The 8,501-nt window shown below is 37.8% G+C and overlaps 1 non-coding gene across 1 annotated transcript; it reads left to right on the forward strand.

Moving 5' to 3' along the window:
• The first annotated feature begins 1,498 nt into the window (after window positions 1-1,498).
• Window positions 1,499-1,606, forward strand: LOC111723703. Its single transcript, XR_002772196.1, has one exon. It is a non-coding gene; the product is annotated as a U6 spliceosomal RNA (small nuclear RNA).
• The last annotated feature ends 6,895 nt before the right edge of the window (window positions 1,607-8,501 follow it).

Here is an 8,501-nt window from a genome sequence, read left to right on the forward strand (position 1 = left end):
AAAAAATTATGTAAATTAAGCACATCTGAATTAATGATTAGTTTGTCACATAAACCTGAGGAAAATATACAATTTTTTCCATTTCTTTCACTATTCTCTGAAGAGGAAGAATATACTATTGATAATTTATGAAAAATTCAGATGTTATCATTGATTTCAAAATATTTATAGACATATGTAGAACTTCTGAAAGTTGACCACCCAAGGCACTATAACAAACTGGTTAACATGGAAGTGGTCAACATAAGGAACTAGGCCTACTGTATGGATACTTATGTGTGGAGCCTGTCTTGTCTATGAAAATTAGATAAACTTAAGGAGGTGGTCAATGTGGAGAGGTGGTCAACTATGGAGTTCTACTATATTTGAATAAAGATATGTGCTAGGACTCCTCTTCAAACAAAATGATGAAGAAGAGCAGATTTAGGAGACAGTAGCAAAAAGTGCTAAATAAGAAGTCCAGCTTCTAGCTCTGACTCCCATTACTATCTGTAAAATCTTAGATAAGGTATCCCTCTCCTCTAGCCATTAATTCCTTCTTCTTATGATCTTTGCCCTGTCAAAGCAGATATTGGATCCAACAATCCTTTAGAAACTACAAAGGTAGAAAAGATCAAGATATTTGGATATAAGATGGTGAGTTTTGTTGTTGTTGTTATTATTGTGGGTTTATTTTTATTATATAGAATCAATTTGGGGTGCCTGTTGCCAAATGAGGGGGCTCCCAAACCGTCCACAATTAAAGTGGAGTTTGCCTCCCTAGTCTGTGGTACAGGTACAAGTGCTACTGACTGCTTCTTTTCTTAGGTAGATGTACTATACCAGAGATTTTTCTGGCTGGCCCCCTACTCACCCAGCAAGCTCTATATCTGGTTTTGGAGTGAACCTTAGCTGCGATCTAGCTTGTTCCTGAATTAAGTGAGAAAGAGGATATGGGGAAAGGTATGGGTAGACTCTGGGAAGGGGATTGAAATGAAGGTACTGTGATAATTCTGTATCCATTAATGTTCATAGAGTGCTGAGTATTATGTTGGCATGTGTAAGGTGCAGAGAGGCACCTTTCTTTGGAAAGTAGGTTTACTGTAAGTCTTTCACAGAATTCCTGTTTGCTACTGTGGCAAAATCCCTCCCACTTCCTCCTCCACTGTGGCCTGAAAAAGTATTTGGAATAAAGATTATATATTTTGATGTATTAAAATAATGTAATCCAGGGCCTTAGATGTTTCTGAATTTGTAATGATTCATCTGGAGCACACAATACAAGCAGGTGGGTGAGATGATGGTGATGGTTAACAAGCAAATATGAACTGCTGAACCCTGAGGTCTATCTGTGCAGCCATCATAGGGATATGGATCCTTGGAACACCTGATAATGTTGTTGGAAAAATGATAAGAAACTAAGGAACCCTTGAAGAAGATGGATTAGATAAGACAATGAGTCTGGAATATAAGGAATCCAGGATAATGGAGAGTAGAAGGACATCAGAATAAGGAGCTAGTGCTTGCTTCAGCAGCATGTATACTAAAATTGGAATGATACAGAGAAGATTAGCATGGACCCCTGTACAAGGAAAATCTGGCAGCTAAGAAGTGGCTACAGAGACATCTGGTTCAAACAAAGTGAGAGAGATAGGACCTGAGATTTAAATAGAGGATCCTAAACCATCAAGGTAGTCCAGAGTGGTTCTTTATCAGCCTTGAATCTTCAGATATAGTAGAGCAAAAATACTTTTTGTCATGCAGCAAGGACCAGGGAAAGAGTTCATGCCCCCAACAAGTGAATGGTTTGGAGCATCTGGAAGGTCTGGTCTGGACTTTAACCTGGTGTTTGTTTAACGGGAGGTTCATAACCCAAAACTCTCATCTCTAGAAATGATGGAAGGAGGGGAGCATGGTGACAGGAATTAATTGAAAGTGCTCAGCCTTTGTATGGTGTTGGGTTTACCTGAAGGAGCTAAAGTGACAAGAGGACCACTTAACCATGGGTGAGTCCTGACCTTAGTCCGCTACTTTTTCTGCCTTGGAAGTTGTCTGTCCTGGACTGATGTGTGAGGAGTATGGCGGCACAACATGGCAGGGTAAAGAGAACTGAATGTCAAAATTGGGTGTAATGCTGTTCTTGCTGGTGTTAGTCATGTGATCCTGAGCAGGTCTTCTATCCCTCTCATGGTTTTAGTTTCATCTATGTGAAACTATTGCCTGTGAGATAATAATTTTATGAAAAAGAAATTAGAATGTCTGGAAATGTTCTGCAAAAGACCTGTGAATCATAGAAACTTTTATAAAATTAATGTTTTTAAAAATGCACTTGAAGTTGGCTTAATACCCCCAAATAAATTAATACATCGCTTTAATCAAATAAAAGACAAAAAACTGCATAATCATATTAATAGATACAGAGAAAACATCAACAAAGGCCAATATCATCCTAGAATTAAAAAACACTTAAGAATAGAGGAAATTTCCTCAATTTAATAATATGAAATTAAGATTATACTTCACAGTGAAAGAATGGATGTTTTTACCCCATCATCAAATAAAATGCAAGAATGTCTGTTCCTACTACTCTAACCAACATTGTATTAGAAGATCTAACTAGGAAGATTAGGCTACAAAAAGCAATAAAATCAGCCGGCATGGTGGCTTTAATCCTAGCATTCTGGGAGGCTGAGGCAGGTGGATTGCTTGAGCTCACAAGTTCAAGATCAGCCTGAGGAAAAGCAAGACCCTGTCTATACTAAAAATAGAAAAACTGAGGCAAAAAGATTCCTTGAGCCCAAGAGTTGGAGGTTGCTGTGAGCTGTGACACCACAGCATTCTACCAAGGACAACAACTTGACTCTCTGACTCAAAAAAAAAAATCCATCCGAATTGGAAAGAAGTAAAATTATCTCTATTCTGAGATGACATGATCTTGTATGTAGAAAACACTAAGGAATACACAACACATAAAACTATTAGAACTAATATGTTTAGCAAGGCAGGGAGATACAAGGTCAATATATGAAAATTGTTATTTGTACACTAATAATGAGCAATCTGGAAATAAAAGTTTTTAAAAAGCACAATTTAAAAAGAAAAATAAACTTAGCAAATAAGTATGATGCTAGTACAATGAAAAACTAGAAATACAAGGTCAAATTTGAAAATTGTGATTTATACACTAATAATGAGCAATCTAGAAATAAAATTTTTAAAAAGCAGAATTTAAAAAAATATATACTTAGCAAATAAATATGATGCTAGTACAAAGAAATAGGAGCTAAATAAATGGAAAGAAATCCTGTGTTCATGGATCAGAAGACTTAATATTGATAAGATGGCAATACTCCCCAAATTGATCCACAGAGTCAATGCAATCCCTATCAAAATCCCAGCTGTGTGTTTTTTTTTTTTTAACAGAAATTGACCAGTTGATTCTAAATTCATAGTAAAATTCAATAGACCCAGAATAGTCAAAACAATCTTGAGAACAAAGTTGGAGGACTGACACTTCTGAATTTCAAAGTTTACTATGAATCTATGGTAATCAAGACAGTGTGGCACTGGCATGAAAATTTAGATCAACGGAATAGAATTGAAAGTCCAAAAATACAGTGATGATTGTATTATTTTTCTAATTCTGTCATACTAAGTCACTGCATATTTAGTGGCTTAGAACTACACAGATATATTATCTGTAAGTTGTGTAGGTCGAAGGTTTATCACAGGTCTAACCAGGCTAAAATTAAAGCACTGACAGGGCTGCATTCCTTTCTGTAGATTCTGGGCAGAATCTATTGTTGTTTGGGGGTTTGTTTGTTTTGGCTTTTTTCAACTTCTTGAAGCAGCCTACATTCCTTGGCTCATGTTTCTTTCCTCTGTGTTCAAAGCTAACAGAGACAAGTCCTCTCATCACCTCACTCTGTCTTCTTACATAGTCACGTTTCCTTCTGACTCTGCTCTCTTCAGCCCACCCTCTTCCACTCTGAAGGATGTTTATGATTACATTGGGGCTCATCCAGATAATGCAGAGTAATTTTCCTAAATTTAGGTGGAGTGATTGGCAACCATAATTCCGCCTGCAGCCTTCATTCTCCTTTGGCAGGCAACATATTGATAGGCATTAGGATGTCTACATCCTCGATGTATTTGTCAAAAATTGGCCATTGTAATAAACAGAAGAATGCCCACCCCCAGGCAATTCAACAGGGAAAGAATAATCTTTTCAACAAATATGCTAGAACAACTGGATACATATATGTAAAAGAAAAATGAAGTTGAATTTATACCATACATAAAAACTCACAGTGGATCAGGGATGTAAATATAAGAGCTAGAATATCGGTTCGGCTCCTGTAGCTCAAGCGGCTAAGGCACCAGCCACATACAAACGAGCTGGCAGGTTCGAACCAAGCCTGGGCCTGCCAAACAAAAATGACAACTATAACCAAAAAATAGCCGGCGTTGTGGCAGGCACCTAAAGTCCCAGCTACTTGGGAGGCTGAGGCAAGAGGATCTCTTAAGCCTAAGAGAGGTTGCTGTGAGCTGTGATGCTACGGCACTCTACCCAGGACAACAGCTTGACAGTATGTCCAAAAAAAAAAAAAAAAGCTACAATGATAAAAATTCTAAGTGGAAAATACAGGAATAAGTGTGACCATGATTAGGGAATAATTTCTTAGATATGATACCAAAAGTACAAGACATAAGAGAAAAAATTAGCTACATTGGACTTCACCAAAATTAAAAAGCTTTTTGCTTCAAAGGACACCGTCAAGAAATCAAAAAGACCCCATATAAAATGCATTATTATTTTTTCGAGATCTTTAAAGTATGACAATGGAACTTTAATAGGGATTGCATTGAAATTATATATTGCTTTAGGTAATATAGACATTTTAACAATATTAATTTTTCCCAGCCATGAGCAAGGTATGTTTTTCCATTTGTTAGTATTTTCAGCTATTTCTTTTCTTAGAATTTCATAGTAAAATTAAAAAAAAAAAAAGAAATCAAAAAGACAGCCCACGGGCCCAGTGCCTGTGGCTCAAGCAGCTAAGGCACCAGCCACATACACCTGAGCTGGGGAGTTTGAGCCCAGCCTGGGCCTGCCAAACAACAATGACAGCTGCAACCAAAAAATAGCCAGGTGTTGTGACAGGTGCCTGTAATCCCAGCCACTAGGGAGGCAGAGGCAGGAGACTCCCTTGAACCCAGGAGTTGGAGGTTGCTGTGAGCTGTGATGTCATAGCACCCTACCCAAGGTGACCACTTGAGGCTCTATCTCAAAAAAGGAAAAAAAGAAAACCACAGAATAGAAAAAAATATTTGTAAAACATATCTAATAAAGGACTTGTGACCAAAACATAAAATAATTCTTTTTTTTTTTTTTTTTAGAGACAGAGTCTCACTTTATTGCCCTCGGTAGAGAGCTATGACATCACAGCTCACAGCAAACCCCAACTCCTGGACTTAGGTGATTCTCTTGCCTCAGCCTCCCAAGTAGCTGGGACTACAGGTGCTCACTATAACACCTGACTTTTTTGTTGTTGCAGTTTGGCCAGGGCTGGGTTGGAACCTGCCACCCTTGGTATATGGGGCAGTGCCCTAGTTTTTTGTTTTGTTTTTTTTTTTTTTTGAGACAGAGTCTCACTCTGTTGCCCTCAGTAAAGTGCTGTGCTGTCACAGCTCACAGCAATCTCAACTCTTGGGCTTAAGCGATTCTCTTGCCTCAGCCTCTCAAGTAGCTGGGACTACAGCCACCTGCCACAATGCCTGGCTATTTTTTGTTGTGTTGCCACTGCTGTTTTAGCTGGCCGGGGCCAGGTTCAAATCTCTACCCTCAGTATATGGGGCCAGCGCCCTATCCACTGAGCCACAGGCGCTGCCCAACATAAAATAATTCTTAAAATTCAACAATAAAAAATTCAATTTAAAAATGCCTTACCAAAGATACACATATAGCAAATAAACATAAGACAGTCAACATCCTTTGTCATTAGGAAATTAAAACAAGGAGCTACTACTACATACCTATTAGAATAGTTACAAATAATAACAAAACCACTGGATACCAAATGTCGACAAGAATGTGGAGCAGCAGGAGAGAGCTGTCTCTCATTGCTAGCAGAAATACAAAATCACTTTGAAAGACAGTTTGACAGTTTCTTACAAAACTAAACATAATCTTACACACAAACTAGCAATTATATTTCCAACTGACTTAAAAATTTAGGTCTGCACAAAAAGGCACACATGAATGCTTATAGCAGCCTTATTTACAATTGCTAAAAGTTGGAATCAATCCATGTCCTTCAGGAGGTGAATGGATAAACTGTGGTACATCTATACAAAGAAATATTATAAAGCAATAAAAAAATGAGCTGTCAAGCCACAAAAAAGATACGGAGGAACCTTAATACATTTCTAAGTGAGAGAACCCAATCTGAAAAGACTACCTATTGTATGATTCCAAGTATATAATATTCTGGAAGGCAGAGCTATAGAAACATTAAAAAGATCAGTAATTGCCAATGGTGATGGGGAGTGTTGAAAAGGTGAACCACAGGGGAATTTTAGGGTGGTTAAATTATTTTCTATGATACTATAATAGTGGATGCATGACACTTTTCCACAATTACATGGAGATATACCTGTGTTTCTCAAAAGCTACAGAACTTTTACAATACAAAAAGTAAATCTTAGTGTATGCAAATTTAAAAAAATTATTTAAACTCTTTGGGCATCTGAGGAAGGAATGTGTACTGCGACAGGAGAATTTAACCATATACAAATGTATGAAGCATCCTCACTGAGGTGAGAAGGAGAAGAGGTGCTGACCTAAGAAATTTGGGAGCATCTGTAAGACTAAAGGTAAAAGAAACCACACTTTAGTGCTGTTCTCTGGTTGATAAAGTTGTTTCCTGTAGGAATATACGTTAACTTATTGAACAACTAAGTAAATGGATGGTATATGGTCAAGGCTAGCTTCTCACTAGTTAAGCAAGGGAAGGAGGAAGCATAATCTCTCTGGAAATGGATTAGAGTTGGAGACGTCATAATCACATGTTTAGCTTAATGTGGATACAGATGATTACATACAGAAATATGTATAGATGTGTATATGTACACCATATATGAGAGGTCTGACAATTATTTTCGTGAACTTGCCACCTGTGCACTTACATTGGCAGCACTGTACAAACAACTTGGTAAGATTTCATAATCTTGGTATAGCAGTGTCTCACAGCTGTGTTCCTGTGTGTGGCAGTGCCTTGCTGAGTGGTAGTCATTATTGTTACATGTTTTATGTGCTGTTGTGAGAATGTCGGAGCTTGAATTACAGCAATGAACAAACATTAAATTTCTTGTGAAACTTGTCAAGAGTGGAAGTGAAATCAGGAACATGTTAGTCCAAGTTTATGGAGAAAATGCCATGAAGAAAACAGCAGTGTACAAATGGATTAAACATTTTGCTAAGGGGAGAGAAAGCACCACTGATGAAAAGAGGTCAGGGTGGCCAGTAATGAGCAGAACTGATGAAAACATTGCAAAAATTCATTGGATTTTGCATCAGAATCATTGGCTAACTGTAAGAAGCATAACAGACTCGATAAATGTTGATAGAAAAACAGGAAAATCTTAACTGGAAATCTGGGCATGAGAAGGGTTTGGCTCTTGCATCATGACAATGCTCCAGCTTACACAGCACTGTTTGTGAGGGAGCTTTCAGCCAGTAAACAAGTAACTACATTGGAACACTATCCCTCCACACCTAATCTGGCTCCCAATGACTTTTTTTTTTTCTAATCAGAAAATAAGGAAATATTGAAAGGAAGACATTTTGATGACATTCAGAACATCAAGGGTAATATAATGACAGCTCTGATGGCCATTCCAGAAAAAGAGTTCCAAAATTGCTTCAAAGGGTGGACTAAACACTGGTGTAGGTGCAAAGCTTCCTACGGGGAATACCTTGAAGGTGATTGTTGTGATATTCAGCAAAAGGTATGTAACACTTTTTCTGGGATGAATTCACGAACTTAATTGTTAGAACTAGTGTATTTCTTTGCTCTGCCAGTGGAGAGGGCCTGAGAGACATCCAAGTAGCAATAAGCATACCTAGTGACCCGATCTTTGTTTCTAATACCATTCTCCAATAAGGATCAGGGTAACTTGGAGAAATGGCTGATCGTAGAACTGGGATAGGAAATGTGCAAGTTAAATCTGGAAAAAAGTATAGTGTCACTAAGTAAGGAAGTGATGAAGCAAAAAGAATAACAACAAAACTCATCCTGATGGGAGGATGTCATAGGTGGAAGACAACTTGGGATTGTTAGCAGGTTTAAACAAATGTAAGATGTTTGAAATGGCAGTTAACGTAAAAGCTCTGTTACCTCCTCACAAGGTATATTTGAGCAACTTGTCAGCTTCTTAAAGATGCAGGATGTCAACTGTAAAAAAGAAAAAAAAAAGTCCTCTTCAAAGGGGGGCTTTAAGAATAATGAGTATAGGGCAGC

The sequence above is a fragment of the Otolemur garnettii genome, unplaced genomic scaffold (genome assembly GCF_000181295.1).
Source record: "Otolemur garnettii isolate 467f Iridium unplaced genomic scaffold, OtoGar3 scaffold00014, whole genome shotgun sequence".
Taxonomy (NCBI): domain Eukaryota; kingdom Metazoa; phylum Chordata; class Mammalia; order Primates; family Galagidae; genus Otolemur; species Otolemur garnettii.